Genomic DNA, 21,227 nt, shown 5'->3' with positions numbered 1-21,227 from the left:
GTACTTGAGTAAAGTAGGCGTTATGCTTTTTCACTTGAGAATAGTAGGCGTTCCCTCTGCCCAGATGAGTGAAACTGATGTCACTCCTGTCTCAAATCTTTCACAAAAGTTAAGGAAGGCCAGGGTCATGTTTAACTCCAATACAGCTAGCTAAAACCACTATTAAACGCCTTTAGGAGCTTCTTTTGCGTTTAAAATGCAAAACGAAATATGCACAACATACATACATATCAATACAGACTGCTTGTGCCATTTATTTATTTTTTAAAAAAAATATTGAGCTTTTAGATATCTTAAAAATGTTCCATTAGTATGTTTGTGTAAATTAAGCCTTTTTTTCTTTACATACCCCTTTCTAATCAATGCAATTCGCAAGTGCAACATGTTTGATGTTATTTTGGCCCTTTGGCCTCAATCCGGAACTGCCGGAATGCCGGAATTAGTTAGCTGGAAATAGCGCCCTCTGCTGCTTACTGCCTCTTCAGTAAAGAGGACTGGCTTTTATAGGCCTGTACACTGCTAGCCACATATCTTCTCAGCATTATGGGGAGAATCCAGGTCACAGTGCATTCCGGCTGCCGGAATGGTTGGCTCAGTGCATTCCACATTCATTCCACTGCCGGAATGGTTGCCTCAGTGCATTCCACATATATTCCACTGCCGGAATGGTTGCCTCAGTGCATTCCACATTCATTCCACTGCCGGTATGGTGTGCACACTGCATGGGTAATTATTTCATTTTATTTAAAATGTTGCCCAAACAATAGACTTATATTATATTTATTATAAATCTCCAACCATTCTCAACAATTACCAACATCATTTGTCTCAATATGTTACATGCCTGATTTGACAGTTGGTGATGGTGCATTTGCAATAACAAATAATAATAATAATAATAAACATATAATAACGCTAAACTATATTTTAGGGTTTTACACACATGATTTATGCAAATTTAAAACAAGTGCACTATTACCACAGGGACACTTTTAACAGCAACATGAATAGTGGAAGGATATTAATTATCCCTAAGAGCCAAGAGAATTGGTGAGAACTTGAACCCACGTAGCAAGCTTGCAAGGTGGATTGCCTAACTGCTACACCACTGTACAAGGGGTGATGTCAAGGGAATAGAATACAAAATAAAGATGACCAGCAACTTCTAGCATAAGTTGATTTCCTTAAAACATGGGGAAAAATGCCAATACTTGGAAATATTATACCCAGAAAGATTTGGTGCATGCAGAGTCAAAATTTATGCATATCGAAATATATCCATTTTGATAAATGCAAACCAAAAATATAACATTTATTGCTCCCATTTCTAATATTTGATTTGGTGGAGCACTTAGCTTTTTTCACTGTTGCCAGTAGAGAATTCCTATGTCTTTGAAATCCAAAGTCTTTGCCAACAACTGCTTTGCTGTGTTGTAGCTGATAACACTGTTGAACATGACATATAGCCACCTCACACACCAAAACATATACTAAGTCACTCTTAGATAAGTCACAGAGTGGAATAAATACCCTCAAACTTGTAAATATACCAAGGTTAGCCACATACACGCATCATTCGGGGTTCAAACTCATTACCTTGTTGTTGCAAGCTCATTTCTTTATTCACTGAGATATACTTCACATTGAAACACCAACACCAAACTGCACATTAACTATTTTGCACAGCTGAATGGCTGTCTTAGACCTGATAAATCGGACATGTTGCAATTAATATGAACAGCATGATGGATAATGTGGTATTAAAATATTAACCCTAGATAAACACACACATAAATAAAAACACTGTTTTACTAAAGCAGCATGAGCTGCAAAAACTTCACCACAAAAAAAGGAATTAAGCGCGTTTGCGAATCTTACACTAAATACAAGCAGTTGCATATTGTTTTTTACTTTTTAGAGTATGCTTAATAATGTGTTTTATTAACTCACTTAGGGTTGACCTGGGGCCTTGAACTTCTGCACTTAGTATTGGTGGGTGAAATACATAACCACTACACTATCTTGCCACATCTAAATTTAGCACATGCACATGATCCATACGTCATATAATTGTACTTAAAACTATTTTACCCATACTATTGCCACAACACTAACAGCTTAGCTCATTAATGGCATCTGTAATAATCATTATAATCTCTACTTACCCTACAGAAAATCAACGTTCCTAACATGTCAGGTCACTTTTACACAAAACCACACTTGGCTAATCAGAACGCACCTGCGTGCTCCTAATGACGTGTCCGGCATACTCTCCGGCCTACTCACCTGCATTTAATTCACTAATTACAGTGCTACTTAAAAAGACCTTGCTTGCACTTCTGTGTTGTTGGGAGATTCACAGTTCTGGGTAAGTAGCCCTTAATGGTAAAATGTTTCATTATCTCTGCAGTTTATTGCTGTACCTTGCTCAACACTCATGTTTATTTTTAGGAAAAGATATTGGTGAGATACAGATAGAAAATTATGCTGAAAGGTCCTAATGGTAAAGAATTTTATGTTGAAGGTTAGTGGAAAAGTCTTTAATTAGCTGCAGAGTTTGAATATTGAGGCAACTGTGTAGACTTGGGATGTGTCTCTGCATAGATACCTCTCGAATGTAGTGACACACATAAATATTATCCATCTATATTTATTTATTTGTTACCTGTTTACCCTCCCCCCACAGATCTTGGTCCTGGATTGTGTGTTTTGGGTGTCTAGAGATTGCTTTTTGACATTCCACATTTGTCTGTGTGTGTGGTAAGTAGAAACCAGATATTGTTTTATTACATACCCCTTGTTAAAACACTTTGCATTAAGAATGTCCATGCTGTTAAAAAAAAAAAAAAAAAATTTATTTTTCTAATTTTATTTGAAGTGTTTTTTGGACCCTACCTTAAAGACACATTAACACTCTGTGCTTGAGTCATTAAGGAGAGCAAAGGATAAAAAATAAATAAATGTTCTAGTGGACAAAGCATGTTACAATGTAAGGGGTCAATGTTGTATTTATTTATTTATTTATTTTTTTGGAACAAAACATAAATATCTTCACATTTAAAAGATTAGTGGTCAAATCATGTGCAAGCTTAGTCAAGGGTTGATTATCTAAGGTATGGTAATTCAAAATGGGAATATGAATAGACATGGCCTGGTGTGATAGTGAAATGGTTTATATGTGTAATAATAGGGGAAAAACCATGGCAACCTGTATTTTACCTTTACAATGTGTGTAGAAAGTATAGCTTCATGCCTCTAAGTTTAGCCTTAATGTCTTTTGCTAAATGCACGTTAATGGGGTAGTTTAAATCTACAGCCTAATGTGGCAACATAATTGACGTTTGGTTTTTCTACAGTTTCTTGATCAGCACATATAGTGTTGAGAAGTGCACATTATTGACACTTTATTAGTTTTTCTTCTAGCTACAGCCTTTAGATTACACTTGGCCTGCAGTGCTGGCTTTTCTGCCATTGCACTTCCCTTTGGAGTTGGTGGATGTTGCCATGGTGAAGGGTGTTGACAAATGTAAGTAGTATAGTGCTATCTGCACTAAAATGTGATTGGCCAGTGAGTGTGCTCCATACAATAATGTCGTCGTTACTAAGCCTGCAATGTGTGGTTGCACAAACAAAACATATGGGCAGATGCTAGCTATGTAACATATGGGTTTGGTGTTTCTAATTAAGTCAAATAGTGCATTCAGAATCCTAGGTATAGTCCAAACACACAAGCCATTATTATACACTATAATATTACCGGGTTTTTTACACATGCCAATGCAGTGCTCAACCTCTTGATATCAAAATGCAAGTTGTCTGAGCTAATATTGCCATATGAATTTGTTGATTCTCATTCAACAGGGTGTGTTGGCGTGGATTTTGGATTTGTGCAATTCGTGTCTCACTACATGTTGTTGAATTTCTCCAAGCCTGCTTATGTCTCTTCAGTCTGGCCAGATTGTCATCTCTTAATCCAAGGAACTTTTACACACACAGACCATTACCTTGTTTGCTTTGTTTTTGTCAGCACGTTTGATTTTATATATGTAATAAATCTAGCCTATGCTGCAAATGTGTCAGCAATCAGTTGTCATGCCATTTTGTACCATTACTACAGTGCACTGATTAATATTTTAATACCCATAAATCCATGTGTAGTGCTTTCAAAACTATTGTGGAACAGGTTTTTTTTTTTAAAAAAAAAAAATATATGAAATCTAGGTGTGGTTCTTTTGTCCTTTCCCACAGATACACCATAGCCTACAAACACGCTCAATGGGGTAAATGTATAGTTTTAGAAAATGTCCATAGTGTGGAGGTTTGTATGTGTGTTTGGTTGCTTAGTAGTAAATTGTTTGGACACTTTCAGCTTTTAGAGCAAACATGGGATGTGCGTAGAAATATATAGGCATCACATTACAGGTAAATGTATATAAAGAAAGCAAAAATGTTAGCAGTGTCAGGTCAAACACTACCAACTTTTGGCCCTTTTCCAAACGGGATAACAATATTTTTCTCTTGTGCTAGTGGCACTTTGTTTCAAAGTGGTCCAACACCCACATGCCAGACACAAACCCCACACTAACAATTATGGGGAATGCATTAGGGCACTAAGCTAGTGGAGTCTTGCTACAAGGCCATAATACCAATATGTGTTAGCCACCATTGGTGTAGCAAATATTCCAGTCTCCACCCTTTTCTTGGTGTATTGACAATGTTTATTTGCTGGGTTATGTAATACCTCACCTAGGGCCTGATTCATTAGTGATCTTCTTATCTTGTGCAAAAGGTAAGATGCTTATTGTTACGAAGAAACGGGGAGATAAGAGTGAAGCAAAGATGGATTTTCATCGTAACCTAAGAAATTCTTCACTTATGCAGTGGATTTTGTTTCTTATCTCCCTTTTCTGAGCATGAACAGAGTGGATTAGCTTAAGATAAGCAAAAAATGACAGATAAGATCCTTAATGAATCAGGCCCCTAGTTTGCTAATTGGTCAAGGCAGCTATATGTAAACTTACAGCCAACATAGATACTCCACATGAGAACTAGTTACATTAGTCTGATTACACACATTGTTAAGCAGCAGTCACTTGACATGTTTGCTGAACCTGATAATGTAGGTCTCCAATGTTATTGTGGTGTAGAAATGTGAAATTGTTTCTCAATACCATTTTCATGTAGATTGCCCTCTGAAAGTGGAAAGTAGTGACAAATTCACATTCCACCTTTGTGTCTCTTCAAAGTGTGTGTCGTAATACCACCTAGTCAATGTTAACAATAATTTGCAGCATTTGCCCATGCCTTGGGCAAGGGAAGTACAAATCCTTAATGTACAGATATCCTCCCTTTAGGATGATGGCTCCATGTTCAAATTCCTTTACCACCATCTAATCCAAGAGTGTTGGGCTGAGCACACAGTCATTTGAGGGTTTAATGTCTGGTAGATATTGTTAATGTTTACATTGTTAGGTGAGGCATCCACTTTATTTGGCTTATAGATGGTGAACGTGTGCAATGGGTACCTGTGATTTCTTGCCAATACAGACCCAACATACCAAGCTTCAAATTATAATATGTTGCCCGTTATATAAAATAGCTTGGCCTTGCATAAATGGTTTCCAAAACTGGAAGGGAGCTAAATCCAAGTGATGTGCCCACTCTAACAATGAATGAATCAGTGTACATAACGTAAGAAACTCTAAGGTCTGTTTGTTTTAATAATGTATTAAAGGTTCCAGATTGGTTTAAACTGTCATGGATCGGGGGGGATCAGATCATAGAGTTTGGGAAAAGTCTTTACAGGATAGAGGAGTTTGGTGGACAAACTACCTCTTGGAGTCTACTTACTTGTATTACAGAGTGTGCTTCTTTTGCCTGAGCAAACCATATCTATACTGCAAGGTTTTCCATTTGCGTCTTACATGATTAGTCAGATACACAGCACTACATACACCCTTATAGTGTGTCAAACGGTCACGTTAGTCTGTATTTCTTGACCCGAATAAGGACCCTTGGGACTAGCTGGAGCAGGACTGAATCTGAACAGAGCAGCCTGGATGATCTTCCTGCTCATGTTCTTGCTGATTGTCCAATCTAGCAGGGGAATGAGCAGTCTGAAAATGTGGACAGAAACACTGATTTTGTAATGCAGCCAGAAACACTGGAGCCAATAACTATCCTCTGGAGAAAAGTGTGTTGTTCAGGCAATGAACAGATCACAGCAGCAGGTTTAAATAGGTTGTCCCAAGCAACTATTGGCTGAGCACTTCATGGGATCACAGGTGCTGAATCTGGTTGATCTGGAAGGATCGCCTGACTGCATCCAACATGCCTGTGCACATGCAGCTGAACAAACAGTGTGTGTTTGATTACAAACGGAGCTGTGGAGGACGGGAATGTTGCTGACGACCAGAAGGGACCCAGGTAGCCGTGATATGACAGCGGCTGATGGGGTAAGTGCACCTAAGATCCAAATGTGAGACCCAACCTATATGTGCTTAGTGCAATAAGGTCATGAGGTTACATTTAAACAACTGTTATGCTGAAGGACGTCCAGTGTACCACACACTGTGCATTAGGACTATTCTTAAATACAAATCCCTTATTAGATTTTTAGAATTAGCACAGAATCTTACCTGTACAAATTAGTAGTTAACAATATTTGTCCTGTGGCATCATGTCCAAAAAAGAAGGTAACCAAATTAGTTGATTAACACCTGTCTTTTGTGGCTCCTTTGTGTCAGGTTACAGTTTGCAAATGCAATACTTCCTTTACAGGATGATTTGCCCTACCTCTAAAGGGGCACTGTAGTTGCACGCTGTGTTTGAAATAATTTACTCAGGCAAATAAAGAAACACTGTGGAAAAAGCATTAAGAAGCTTACCTTGATACACTTCTTGTTGTCTTCTTCAGCAAACCATGGGCCAGAATCATTCTGGAAAGGTAAGGCAAAGTAACTAAGCAAGGCCAAAGCATGTGAGTTTGGAGGGGGATGTAAACCAAAAATGTCATTGGAGATCTAATTTTGGGGTAGTAGAGGTCCTAGCTGACATGAACATTTCAGTGTACAAATAAGCTATCAAGTATTTGTGTGGTACATTAGGATACAGACATTAATTTTTTTCGTGCTCTAAACCTATTGCTAATTTGCACCACTTGCATTTTAAAAGGCTTTTGAGCAGCATTCAGAAATATGTATCCTTGACATCTAGGTTCATTACTCAATCCGGGCCATAGTTTTGGTCAGCACACTGATATTAGATACATATTTGTTTGAATACGTTAATGAATCAGGCCGTGTGTTCGGAGATTATACTTTGGTTAGAGTCAGAGCCGGATTTAGACCTCATAGGGCCCTAGGCAGGATACTGTTTTTGGGCCCCCTCCCTGAAACAATCCATAGCACTATATTTTTGCAGCCTACCATATACCCCTATAGTTAAGTAGATATGAAAGCATCTGCCGCCGCCACCTCTGTGCCTCTTCACCATCACCACCTCTGTGCCTCTTCACCATCACCACCTCTGTGCCCTTCACCATCACCACCTCTGTGCCTCTTCACCATCACCACCTCTGTGCCTCTTCACCATCACCACCTCTGTGCCCCTTCACCACCTCTGTGCCCCTTCACCACCTCTGTGCCCCTTCACCATCACCAATTCTGTGCCCCTTCACCATCACCAATTCTGTGCCAATCACCCCTTCTGTGCCAATCACCATCACCACTTCTGTGCCAATCACCATCACCACTTCTGTGCCCATCACCACCTCTGTGCCCTTCACCATCACCACCTCTGTGCCCATCACCACCTCTGTGCCCATCACCACCTCTGTGCCCCTTCACCATCACCACCTCTGTGCCCCTTCACCATCACCACTTCTGTGCCCCTTCACCATCACCACTTCTGTCCCTTGTTTTACTTACCTTTCTATTGCGCGCTGCTCCTCCTCGGTCAGTCCAGATGTAAAAAAAAAAAAGAAAGAGTCACGTGATCGCTCGTCGGGTCCCGGCAGCCTCTTCTCCTCTCTCTATCACTGAGACACTGAGAGGAGAAGAGGCTGCCGGGACCCGACTCGCGGCACCCGACCCCCCCCCTCTCCCGATTCGCGGCACCCAACCCCCCCCCCCCCCGGGGGGGTGCCGCGAGTCGGGGGAGGGGCCGAATTTTTTTTTTTAAATTGATCCTGTCCCCCCCCAGCTGGGCCCTCCGAGAGCCGCTAGGCCCTAGGCAGGTGCCTAGGTTGCCTAGCGGTAAATCCGGCCCTGGTTAGAGTTGATAACAAGTATTGTTATTAAAAAAATGCATTATGGAATATGCCTTACCAAATAAAGACACATTTCAGTAGTAGGAAATTTTTTATTCCAAAAAAAACGATACATATTTTTGTCATATATTAAACTATATTTTTAGGTTAAAACAATACAAATTAATTTTTCCGAGCCTTTTTGAAGGGGGTTGCAAGAGAGGTTCCCCATCTCCGACTTCTTGTCACCCGTGATGTAGAGGCGTCAGAGGAATCGGGCAATGGGGCAAGGCAAGCGGGTTGTGTCCGACGAGGTGCAGGGTCAGGGGATGGGGCCATGACAGGCGAGGGGGAAGTTGGCACAACAGGGGATTGGCCATAGCCACGGGCAAAGGCTAAACACATAAGACGACATAGTTCGGGGTCAGAGAGGGCGGACGCGACAGACACACCAGGGAGGGCGGACGCGACAGACACATCAGGGAGGTTGGAGGCGACAGACAACTGGATATGGGGGCTGCCGAACAAATAATCTGAGCTGGGTGAAGGGATTGTGCCGGCGGTGCGTTGGAAGTGGGAATGCAAGATATCACCCAGGAGTGTTGCAATATTTGTCACTAAAGTATTTAAATTATCCATTTTGGTGGCGAGTGTCGTCAGTAAAGAGGTGTGTGTGCTCATGAAAACGGAGAGTGTGTTAGTGAGACTGGTGATTTGCTGATCCGTGTGTTGGACAGTGCTCGATATTTGTGACAGGTGAACATTCTGTGCATCAGTGGCGTTTTTAAGACTTTGGGCTGCGTGTGTGAGTGCCCGCTGCCTTACATATTCAGCTGGAGCCAGCTGAGGCTCCTCCACATCACGGGCAACTTCATCATCCACTGGTGAAGCAGGCGCCTGCTGCTCACATTCTGTAGAGAGATAATAAGTAAAATAAAGTAATTAGAATCAATGAGTAAGGTGCAATATGATATTTTGGAAAACATCTTACAACGTGTGATGTAGCATTGGTAAAGTGTCAGCTTCCCTTGAATGTGCTAGCAGCCCTTGCCGGTCCACAAATACATACATTGCCACTTATGGTCTCACATTTTCGGATGAGCCCTACATATTGAGACCATTTGTCTTCAGTGTGTAAATGTAATTTCCTACTATGTGATAGTCAAACACATTGTGCAATTGAAGTTTCCCTTCACACACACATCCTGAGAGTTGACACTTTTACTCAGACAGATACAAAGCTTTACAGACATTAAGTAAGCAAACTCATCATGTACCTAGTGGAGCGGCCTCTCCTGTTCGGGATGGGCTAGAGCCAGTGTCTATGTCGCCCACCCCAACTATCTCCACCAGGGCTATTGCAGCCCTCGCCCGCTCCTCGAGGGGTGTTAAAATAGTACGTAGTGGAGGCCCCCCACCAGTGCCTTGAGCATGCCTGTGAATCTTAACCAGCTTCGCTTTCAGGCGTCCTTTATAGTCTGCCCATCTGTGGAATAGACAAACATTATTGCCTCACATAGTAGCTTCAACTCAAAATGACACATTTTTCAATAAAATAAATTGCAGGTTTGCTAATCACACCAATTTAACCTTCACATACAGTAATACAGATTTTGCTCTTTTGAAGCGTGTATAATGTGGTAAACATATTATGTTAATGTGACCAAGGGCTATGCTGTTAGTTTCTGAAAACAAAGGGCCTGATCAACAAATGCATTGGAGACACAAGGTGGTTTCACCTCACAGGTGACTAATGCTACTATGTCACAATATCCATATTTATCTCTAGTGATATCTATATATATTATTTGACAAATAGACACAGTCAGAAAAGTTAAATAGGGCTATTATTTTTAAATTTGATTAGTACCTTTTCTGTACTTCAACCTTTGTACGCTCATACGGAGATATTTCATTGATGAGCCGTGTGATTTCCTGCCAATGCGTTTGGCGCTCGCGTCCGGTTATTTGCCGGTTGCCACTGTGGAACCTAGCCAGAACCTCTTCTACCAGCACCTCCAGCTCCTCCTCTATATAATTGTTTTTACGCCTAGTTGGCAGCCCTGGTGCCTGCACATTACTTGGGCCAGCATCAGACATATTCCTATTTCAAAGATAAGTCGTGTCTTTATAGGCAATGCACACAGTCAGGTGGTGATACAGAATCTAAGCCCATCCACCCGCTACATAAGGTACCATTTCACAAACTTCTAACTATGTCTAAAACACATAACCCTTATTATAATAAACATTGTGGTTTGTCTATTTAACGGCCATTGAGTTTGGCCACTGCATTTTGACTGACCTATTCGTCAAATACTATTGCAACATTCTCCTACTACTACTACTACTCGTCACTTTTGAAACCATAACATTGGTTTACAGGTTAGCAACACACCAAAATTAAGGATATCACTCGGTTGCAAACCCTATATTGTGTAATTATTATTAATATTTGGTTACAAATCAGCCAGCAACACACTTAAGTGTGTACTCCAAATGCAATTGTGGAGGTATGTGGCCTGTTACGAGCCGCGGCTGTGCCCAGCCGCCGCAACTCACTCACCTGCGTCCCGGCCGTCGTTATGGCGACCGGGACGTCACTTCCTCTCATGTCCCGGCTGTTGCCGGGGCAACGACTAGACGCTCCAGCGCTGCTTCCCGGCATTGAGAAGCCGGGCGCATGCGCTCTACGGAATTACTAACCTGCGGGTTAATGAAGTAGGGGGCTGGTTTCTATCTGAGCCAGGCCCTGATTGGCTGTTTTAAGTATTTAAGGCAATGAGGTCTGCCACCTCATTGCCTTTGCCTCTGTGCCCCTTCACCACCTCTGTGCCCCTTCACCATCACCAATTCTGTGCCCCTTCACCATCACCAATTCTGTGCCAATCACCCCTTCTGTGCCAATCACCATCACCACTTCTGTGCCAATCACCATCACCACTTCTGTGCCCATCACCACCTCTGTGCCCTTCACCATCACCACCTCTGTGCCCATCACCACCTCTGTGCCCATCACCACCTCTGTGCCCCTTCACCATCACCACCTCTGTGCCCCTTCACCATCACCACTTCTGTGCCCCTTCACCATCACCACTTCTGTCCCTTGTTTTACTTACCTTTCTATTGCGCGCTGCTCCTCCTCGGTCAGTCCAGATGTAAAAAAAAAAAAGAAAGAGTCACGTGATCGCTCGTCGGGTCCCGGCAGCCTCTTCTCCTCTCTCTATCACTGAGACACTGAGAGGAGAAGAGGCTGCCGGGACCCGACTCGCGGCACCCGACCCCCCCCCTCTCCCGATTCGCGGCACCCAACCCCCCCCCCCCCCCCGGGGGGGTGCCGCGAGTCGGGGGAGGGGCCGAATTTTTTTTTTTAAATTGATCCTGTCCCCCCCCAGCTGGGCCCTCCGAGAGCCGCTAGGCCCTAGGCAGGTGCCTAGGTTGCCTAGCGGTAAATCCGGCCCTGGTTAGAGTTGATAACAAGTATTGTTATTAAAAAAATGCATTATGGAATATGCCTTACCAAATAAAGACACATTTCAGTAGTAGGAAATTTTTTATTCCAAAAAAAACGATACATATTTTTGTCATATATTAAACTATATTTTTAGGTTAAAACAATACAAATTAATTTTTCCGAGCCTTTTTGAAGGGGGTTGCAAGAGAGGTTCCCCATCTCCGACTTCTTGTCACCCGTGATGTAGAGGCGTCAGAGGAATCGGGCAATGGGGCAAGGCAAGCGGGTTGTGTCCGACGAGGTGCAGGGTCAGGGGATGGGGCCATGACAGGCGAGGGGGAAGTTGGCACAACAGGGGATTGGCCATAGCCACGGGCAAAGGCTAAACACATAAGACGACATAGTTCGGGGTCAGAGAGGGCGGACGCGACAGACACACCAGGGAGGGCGGACGCGACAGACACATCAGGGAGGTTGGAGGCGACAGACAACTGGATATGGGGGCTGCCGAACAAATAATCTGAGCTGGGTGAAGGGATTGTGCCGGCGGTGCGTTGGAAGTGGGAATGCAAGATATCACCCAGGAGTGTTGCAATATTTGTCACTAAAGTATTTAAATTATCCATTTTGGTGGCGAGTGTCGTCAGTAAAGAGGTGTGTGTGCTCATGAAAACGGAGAGTGTGTTAGTGAGACTGGTGATTTGCTGATCCGTGTGTTGGACAGTGCTCGATATTTGTGACAGGTGAACATTCTGTGCATCAGTGGCGTTTTTAAGACTTTGGGCTGCGTGTGTGAGTGCCCGCTGCCTTACATATTCAGCTGGAGCCAGCTGAGGCTCCTCCACATCACGGGCAACTTCATCATCCACTGGTGAAGCAGGCGCCTGCTGCTCACATTCTGTAGAGAGATAATAAGTAAAATAAAGTAATTAGAATCAATGAGTAAGGTGCAATATGATATTTTGGAAAACATCTTACAACGTGTGATGTAGCATTGGTAAAGTGTCAGCTTCCCTTGAATGTGCTAGCAGCCCTTGCCGGTCCACAAATACATACATTGCCACTTATGGTCTCACATTTTCGGATGAGCCCTACATATTGAGACCATTTGTCTTCAGTGTGTAAATGTAATTTCCTACTATGTGATAGTCAAACACATTGTGCAATTGAAGTTTCCCTTCACACACACATCCTGAGAGTTGACACTTTTACTCAGACAGATACAAAGCTTTACAGACATTAAGTAAGCAAACTCATCATGTACCTAGTGGAGCGGCCTCTCCTGTTCGGGATGGGCTAGAGCCAGTGTCTATGTCGCCCACCCCAACTATCTCCACCAGGGCTATTGCAGCCCTCGCCCGCTCCTCGAGGGGTGTTAAAATAGTACGTAGTGGAGGCCCCCCACCAGTGCCTTGAGCATGCCTGTGAATCTTAACCAGCTTCGCTTTCAGGCGTCCTTTATAGTCTGCCCATCTGTGGAATAGACAAACATTATTGCCTCACATAGTAGCTTCAACTCAAAATGACACATTTTTCAATAAAATAAATTGCAGGTTTGCTAATCACACCAATTTAACCTTCACATACAGTAATACAGATTTTGCTCTTTTGAAGCGTGTATAATGTGGTAAACATATTATGTTAATGTGACCAAGGGCTATGCTGTTAGTTTCTGAAAACAAAGGGCCTGATCAACAAATGCATTGGAGACACAAGGTGGTTTCACCTCACAGGTGACTAATGCTACTATGTCACAATATCCATATTTATCTCTAGTGATATCTATATATATTATTTGACAAATAGACACAGTCAGAAAAGTTAAATAGGGCTATTATTTTTAAATTTGATTAGTACCTTTTCTGTACTTCAACCTTTGTACGCTCATACGGAGATATTTCATTGATGAGCCGTGTGATTTCCTGCCAATGCGTTTGGCGCTCGCGTCCGGTTATTTGCCGGTTGCCACTGTGGAACCTAGCCAGAACCTCTTCTACCAGCACCTCCAGCTCCTCCTCTATATAATTGTTTTTACGCCTAGTTGGCAGCCCTGGTGCCTGCACATTACTTGGGCCAGCATCAGACATATTCCTATTTCAAAGATAAGTCGTGTCTTTATAGGCAATGCACACAGTCAGGTGGTGATACAGAATCTAAGCCCATCCACCCGCTACATAAGGTACCATTTCACAAACTTCTAACTATGTCTAAAACACATAACCCTTATTATAATAAACATTGTGGTTTGTCTATTTAACGGCCATTGAGTTTGGCCACTGCATTTTGACTGACCTATTCGTCAAATACTATTGCAACATTCTCCTACTACTACTACTACTCGTCACTTTTGAAACCATAACATTGGTTTACAGGTTAGCAACACACCAAAATTAAGGATATCACTCGGTTGCAAACCCTATATTGTGTAATTATTATTAATATTTGGTTACAAATCAGCCAGCAACACACTTAAGTGTGTACTCCAAATGCAATTGTGGAGGTATGTGGCCTGTTACGAGCCGCGGCTGTGCCCAGCCGCCGCAACTCACTCACCTGCGTCCCGGCCGTCGTTATGGCGACCGGGACGTCACTTCCTCTCATGTCCCGGCTGTTGCCGGGGCAACGACTAGACGCTCCAGCGCTGCTTCCCGGCATTGAGAAGCCGGGCGCATGCGCTCTACGGAATTACTAACCTGCGGGTTAATGAAGTAGGGGGCTGGTTTCTATCTGAGCCAGGCCCTGATTGGCTGTTTTAAGTATTTAAGGCAATGAGGTCTGCCACCTCATTGCCGGTTATAGCTTCTGTGCTCCAGTCTGCTGACCTGCTTGTTCCAGTCCCTGTATCCTGTATCTACGTTTGACTTCCCGTGTATGACCCTTGGCTTCGTATTGGACTTCGCTTGTGTTTCCTGTGACCCTGATCCTTGGCTTGTTTAACCGTTCTGCTACTTTGCCTGTGACCTCTGACCTCAGCTTGTTCATCATTACTGTTACCTGCTGCCGGCCTTTGACCTCTGCGTGGACCTGACTCTTCTTGCCTGGGTTCTCCCCAGCCGGTACACACTTCACGACCCTCTGTCAGTCTGCGGCCCAGTCTGTCCCCACCATCAGGGGCTCCAGTGAACACCTGACTGGCAGAGTAGACTCCGGGTTGTGTTGTGCCGGCTGGAGGGGTTCCTAACATTATAACCGGCCCACTCACGGAGACAAGGTTAGAATGGATACCAGTGGATTCACACCGTCTCCGGCACAAACCCTAGCAGGCCACGTTGAGTCCTTGTATCAGATGATGCAGGGATTGGCTGAGCGTATGTCTGTTCAGGAAGAAGCCACAAAAGCTTCACAACCGACTCCAGGTCCCATCTGTGAACCCAAAATGAACTTACCAGATCGGTTCTCTGGAAATAGAACCCTGTTTCGGAACTTCAGGGAGAGCTGCAAGCTCTATTTTTGGTGGAGACCCCGCTCCTCCGGTTCAGAGCAGCAAAGAGTTGGGATTATTATTTCCCTTCTACAGGGTGACCCCAAGTCCTGGGCGTTTTCTTTGCCGCAGACCAGTCCGGCCATGCAGTCCGTAGACTCCTTCTTCGAGGCACTGGGTCTACTGTATGATGACCCGGATCGAGTGGCCTCCGCGAAAGCTCATCTACGGTCCTTGAAACAGGGCCGACGGTCGGCAGAAGAATACTGCGCTGAATTCCGTAGATGGTCACCTGACAGTGGATGGAACGACCCTGCCTTACGTAGTCAGTTCCGTGTCGGCCTATCTGAACAGATTAAAGATTCGCTGGTGCAATACCCGTCTCCTAGCTCTCTGGAAGATCTGATGCACCTCTCCATTAAAATTGACAGGAGATATAAGGAGCGGAAAACTGAAAAGGAAACGTCATCACCTCCATCCGCCTTCGTTCCTATCTCCCAGGATGGTGAGGAACCAATGCAATTGGGAGCATACCGTCTTTCCTCTGAGGAGAGAGATAGGAGACGGTCCCAAGGCTTATGTTTATATTGTGGCGCAAGAGGCCACTTCTCCCGTTCTTGCCCAAACAAGTCGGGAAACGAGCATGCCTAAGGAACGAGGGGAGAGTTCACTTAGGTCTACAAATTGTCTCCCAGAAAAATGCACTATTGGTCCCTGCACAGCTCACGTTCAGTGCTCGTTCTACGAAACTATCAGCCTTCATTGACAGTGGAGCTGCTGGCAACTTCCTTGACATCGAGTTTGCCCGCTCTGCTGGTATTCCGCGGATTAAACTCCAATCTGCCATTACGGTATGTGGCTTAGATGGTAGTCCGTTGCCAGGCGGCAAGATTACTTGGGAGACCCCACCATTACAGTTGAACATTGGCGCTCTCCATTCGGAATCCATAGTCTTACGTCTTATCGAATGTCCTTTGGTTCCTTTAATTCTGGGCCACCCTTGGCTATTCTGCCATAACCCCGTCATGGATTGGGCAAAAGGAGAAATTGTCCAGTGGAGCCCCCATTGTACACAGTCTTGCTTGACACTACCTCTACGTATTATTCAGTCTATTCCGGAGCAGCTCCCTTCTCAGTATCATGACTATTGGGATGTTTTCTCCAAAAAGGCTGCTGACACACTACCACCGCACCGCAATTTCGACTGTGCGATTGAGCTCATTCCGGGCTCTAAATTACCCAAGGGACGCTTGTATCCGCTCTCTGGTCCAGAGACCAAATCCATGCAGGAGTATATTGACGAAAAATTGGAGAAGGGCTTCATCAGGCCATCCAAGTCCCCAGTAGGAGCGGGGTGTTTCTTTGTACCCAAGAAGGACGGTGGACTCAGACCCTGTATCGATTATCGAGGGCTGAACCTTATTACGGTTAAGAACACCTACCCCCTTCCCCTCATCTCCGTTCTTTTTGATCAATTAAGAGGAGCCACTATCTTCACAAAAATTGATCTTCGTGGGGCCTATAATCTCATACGTATTAGAGCAGGTGATGAGTGGAAGACGGCTTTCAACACGCTCTCGGGTCATTACGAATACCTGGTCATGCCGTTTGGCCTTAGTAATGCTCCTGCCGTATTTCAGGACTTGATTAATGAGGTGTTACGTGAGTTCCTGGGACACTTTGTTGTTGTTTACTTAGATGACATCCTCATATATTCAAAATCGTTGTCTGTGCACCAGGGTCATGTCAGACAAATCCTACAGAAATTACGGGAACATCACCTCTACGCTAAACTCGAGAAATGCGAGTTCGAGGTTCAGAAGGTATCCTTCCTCGGTTATCTAATCTCTTCAGAAGGTTTCTCCATGGACCCAACCAAGGTCCAAGCAATTCTGGATTGGATACAACCGAATAACCTCAAGGCGGTCCAGAGATTCCTGGGATTCGCCAATTACTACAGGAGGTTTATTGGCGGCTTTGCTGATATCGTGGCTCCTATCGTCACCTTGACCCGCAAAGGAGGTGATCCAACTGTTTGGTCACAACAGGCAATAAATGCGTTCAAAACCCTGAAGAAAGCTTTTGTGTCTGCTCAGGTTCTCAGACATCCGGATCCTAGGGTACCGTTTGTTCTTGAGGTAGATGCGTCTGACGTCGGTGCTGGGGCTGTCTTGTCACAAAAAGACCCCCAAACCCACCGCTTACATCCATGTGCCTTTTTTTCCCGTCAGTTCTCATCAGCGGAAACCAACTATGACGTGGGAAACCGAGAATTGCTGGCAATTAAATGGGCCTTTGAGGAATGGCGGCACTGGTTGGAAGGCGCTGCACACCAGATCTCCGTTATAACGGATCATAAAAACTTACAGTATATACAGTCAGCCAAACGTCTGAACCCCCGACAGGCTCGGTGGTCGCTGTTCTTCACTCGGTTCAACTTTCTTATCACCTATCGTCCTGGTTCCAAAAATATTCAAGCGGACGCCCTGTCTAGAAGTTTCCTGGCACATCATGCTCCGGTCACCTGCCCTGAGCCTATTGTTCCTGTGTCTATGATTCATGCCGGATTAACTCAAGATTTGAGCTGTACCTTACAAAGGTTCCAGAGGTTGGCTCCTGATAACACTCCGACAGGATGTTTGTTTGTCCCAGTTCATCTAAGGAAGACAGTCCTTGCTGAGGCACACAACAGTCGGACTGCTGGGCATCCTGGAGTCTACAAAACACTGGAAATCCTTTCCCGTACTGTATGGTGGCCGTCTCTGTCTGCTGACGTCAAGAGTCACGTCCGGTCCTGTGAAGTTTGTGCCAGGAACAAAGTTCCCAGGACTCGCCCGGTAGGTCAGTTAGTTCCGTTGGCCGCCCCTGGTAAACCTTGGACACATCTGTCCATGGACTTTATAGTCGATCTGCCACCCTCTGCGGGACACAATACCATTTGGGTCGTGGTAGACCGGTTCAGCAAGATGGCGCATTTCATTCCACTCACTAGGCTTCCTACTGCTCGAGATTTGGCAATCTTGTTCATTCAACACATTTTCCGCCTCCATGGACTCCCTACAGACATCGTCTCCGATCGGGGTTCCCAGTTCATAGCGCAGTTCTGGAGATCATTCTGTACCCTCCTGGGAATCAAGGTCCGTTTATCATCTGCATACCACTCTCAGTCAAATGGGCAGACTGAAAGGGTTAACCAGTCCTTGGAGAAGTTCTTGCGATGCTACATATCGGAGTTCCATGACAACTGGTCCTCCTTGTTGCCCTGGGCAGAATTTGCCTGTAACAACTCCTGTCACTCATCCACGAAAACCTCTCCGTTCTTTTGCAATTATGGTTTCCACCCCAGATCTAACTCTTTGTATTCACTCCAGTCCGTTGGTATTCAGGAGATCCGTTCCACTGCCAGGGATCTCAGAGTTGTCTGGAAGAAAGTCGATTCATCTTTAAAACAAGCCTCACTTGTTGCAAAAAAAAATTCGGACCGACACCGTACCCCCTGCTCTCTTAAGGTTGGCCAGAAAGTCTGGCTGTCTACAAAAAATATCAGGCTGAAGCAACCTTGCAAGAAGTTGGGCCCTAAATTCATCGGGCCGTTTCCCATCATCAAGCAGGTGAACTCTGTTGCATTTAGGTTAAAAATTCCGGGCTCGTTAAGAATTCCAAACACATTTCATTGTTCTCTGTTAAAACCAGTTCTTTATCCAGCTCAAGCCCAGTCTTCAGGCAAGCCACAGAGGTACAGTGTTCAGAAAATCTTGGATTCCAAAAAAGTGCAAGGACAGGTGCACTTTTTGGTAAAGTGGAGGAACCGCGGGTTAGAAGAACGCTCTTGGGTTCCGCGGAGACAACTCCATGCTCCCAAACAATTGAAGGAATTCTTCAGGAAATTTCCAAGAAAACCTGGATGTCGGGGTCCCTCGACCCCTCCTCAAGGGGGGGGTACTGTTACGAGCCGCGGCGGTGCCCAGCCGCCGCAACTCACTCACCTGCGTCCCGGCCGTCGTTATGGCGACCGGGACGTCACTTCCTCTCATGTCCCGGCTGTTGCCGGGGCAACGACTAGACGCTCCAGCGCTGCTTCCCGGCATTGAGAAGCCGGGCGCATGCGCTCTACGGAATTACTAACCTGCGGGTTAATGAAGTAGGGGGCTGGTTTCTATCTGAGCCAGGCCCTGATTGGCTGTTTCAAGTATTTAAGGCAATGAGGTCTGCCACCTCATTGCTGGTTATAGCTTCTGTGCTCCAGTCTGCTGACCTGCTTGTTCCAGTCCCTGTATCCTGTATCTACGTTTGACTTCCCGTGTATGACCCATGGCTTCGTATTGGACTTCGCTTGTGTTTCCTGTGACCCTGATCCTTGGCTTGTTTAACCGTTCTGCTACTTTGCCTGTGACCTCTGACCTCAGCTTGTTCATCATTACTGTTACCTGCTGCCGGCCTTTGACCTCTGCGTGGACCTGACTCTTCTTGCCTGGGTTCTCCCCAGCCGGTACACACTTCACGACCCTCTGTCAGTCTGCGGCCCAGTCTGTCCCCACCATCAGGGGCTCCAGTGAACACCTGACTGGCAGAGTAGACTCCGGGTTGTGTTGTGCCGGCTGGAGGGGTTCCTAACATGGCCAAAATAAGTGTATACATTTGGACCCATGTGTCCATCAATGCAATGAGCTAGTTATTATGGTGTTGAACATGGATACGGTTAAAATGAACTTGGTATACTGTAGGCTTCTATTGAAAACTTTACATGTTAAATGTGAGGGCAGGGGCCCTTTCCATAGCAGCTTTTTTACATTCCGGCCACACATATTGCAGAGCAAACAGTTTGCTACATTAGGAGATAAAAATATTTTTGAAATATCCAGAAATTTCAGATAAATTCTTATACTTACTTTTCTCCAAAGTTTGGCACAAAAGACAAAAAATATTTTGATAGTCAACTGGGTAATGCGTGGTATGGTCTGCAATAAAAAAACAAATTAATGTTTATAAGCAAGGAAAGGTAATGTGGTAAACAAAGCTAACCTCCTAATTTGATTATGGATAAGGTTCAAAAGAACTTAGCATACTGTAGGCTACTATTGAAAACTTTACATGTTAAATGTGAGGGCAGGGGCCCTTTCCATAGCAGCTTCTTATTTCAGTCTCCTGGACAAAACCATACCATGTTGCAATGCAAGGGGTGCAAATTAGTATTCTGTTTTGCACATAAGTTAAATACTGACTGTTTTTTAATTTAGCACACAGATACTTGATAGCTTATTTGTACACTGAAGTTTAAAGTTGATATTTGTGTGCTACATGAAAAAACAGTCGGTATTTAACTTATGTGCAAAACAGAATACTAATTTTCACCCCTTGCATTGTAACATGGTGTTGTCCAGGAGACTGAAATAAGAAGTTTCTTAAGTTAAGGATCCTTAATAAATCAGGCCCTATGTTTGTAAATATGTTCACCCTAAACACCTGACATGGCCTACATAACAATGTGCAAGCACACTATAAAGGTCATGCCCCTTCCAGTGCACCCAAAAAGCTTTGGCTCCTGTGTCCTAAATGTGTCTATCCATTTACTGACCTAAATTTTTTTGTGTCAATTCTCACCATTAAGTTTGAAAACAGGCATTCTAAGTCTTGACCCGAGTGCTGTAACTTGCTAGTCTAACCTGAAAAACATTTTGGAGTGGAAGATGTGTTGTCATTATTGGGCCAAGATTTAAAAGGCACGTTTCAAATACAAAACACCTTAGTGTTTAGACACATTTTTGCAAGCTCCCATAAGATGCACACAGATTAGAGAGTGTACTAGATATAGCTAATCAATCATTACTTAACTGCCTATTTAGCCTATTTTAGACTGTGAGGTAGTCCCAACAAAGGGTGATTTCCAAAGTATACTCAACATTCAAAGATTTGGAGCTCTATCAACTAATTCTGTGGTCCTGTAAAGAGAGAACTAATTGACATCATTACCAGGGCCAAGGGATTTTGCAGACTTAAATTCACCTACATGAAAAAACATACTACGGGCAAATTTGAACAACACATAATTAGGCGGCCAGTAGTATGTTTGGGGAGTGTGTTCAACAACACATTCAAATATGGAG

The sequence above is a fragment of the Mixophyes fleayi genome, chromosome 3 (assembly GCF_038048845.1).
Source record: "Mixophyes fleayi isolate aMixFle1 chromosome 3, aMixFle1.hap1, whole genome shotgun sequence".
NCBI lineage: Eukaryota > Metazoa > Chordata > Amphibia > Anura > Limnodynastidae > Mixophyes > Mixophyes fleayi.
This window is presented reverse-complemented; position numbering follows the sequence as displayed.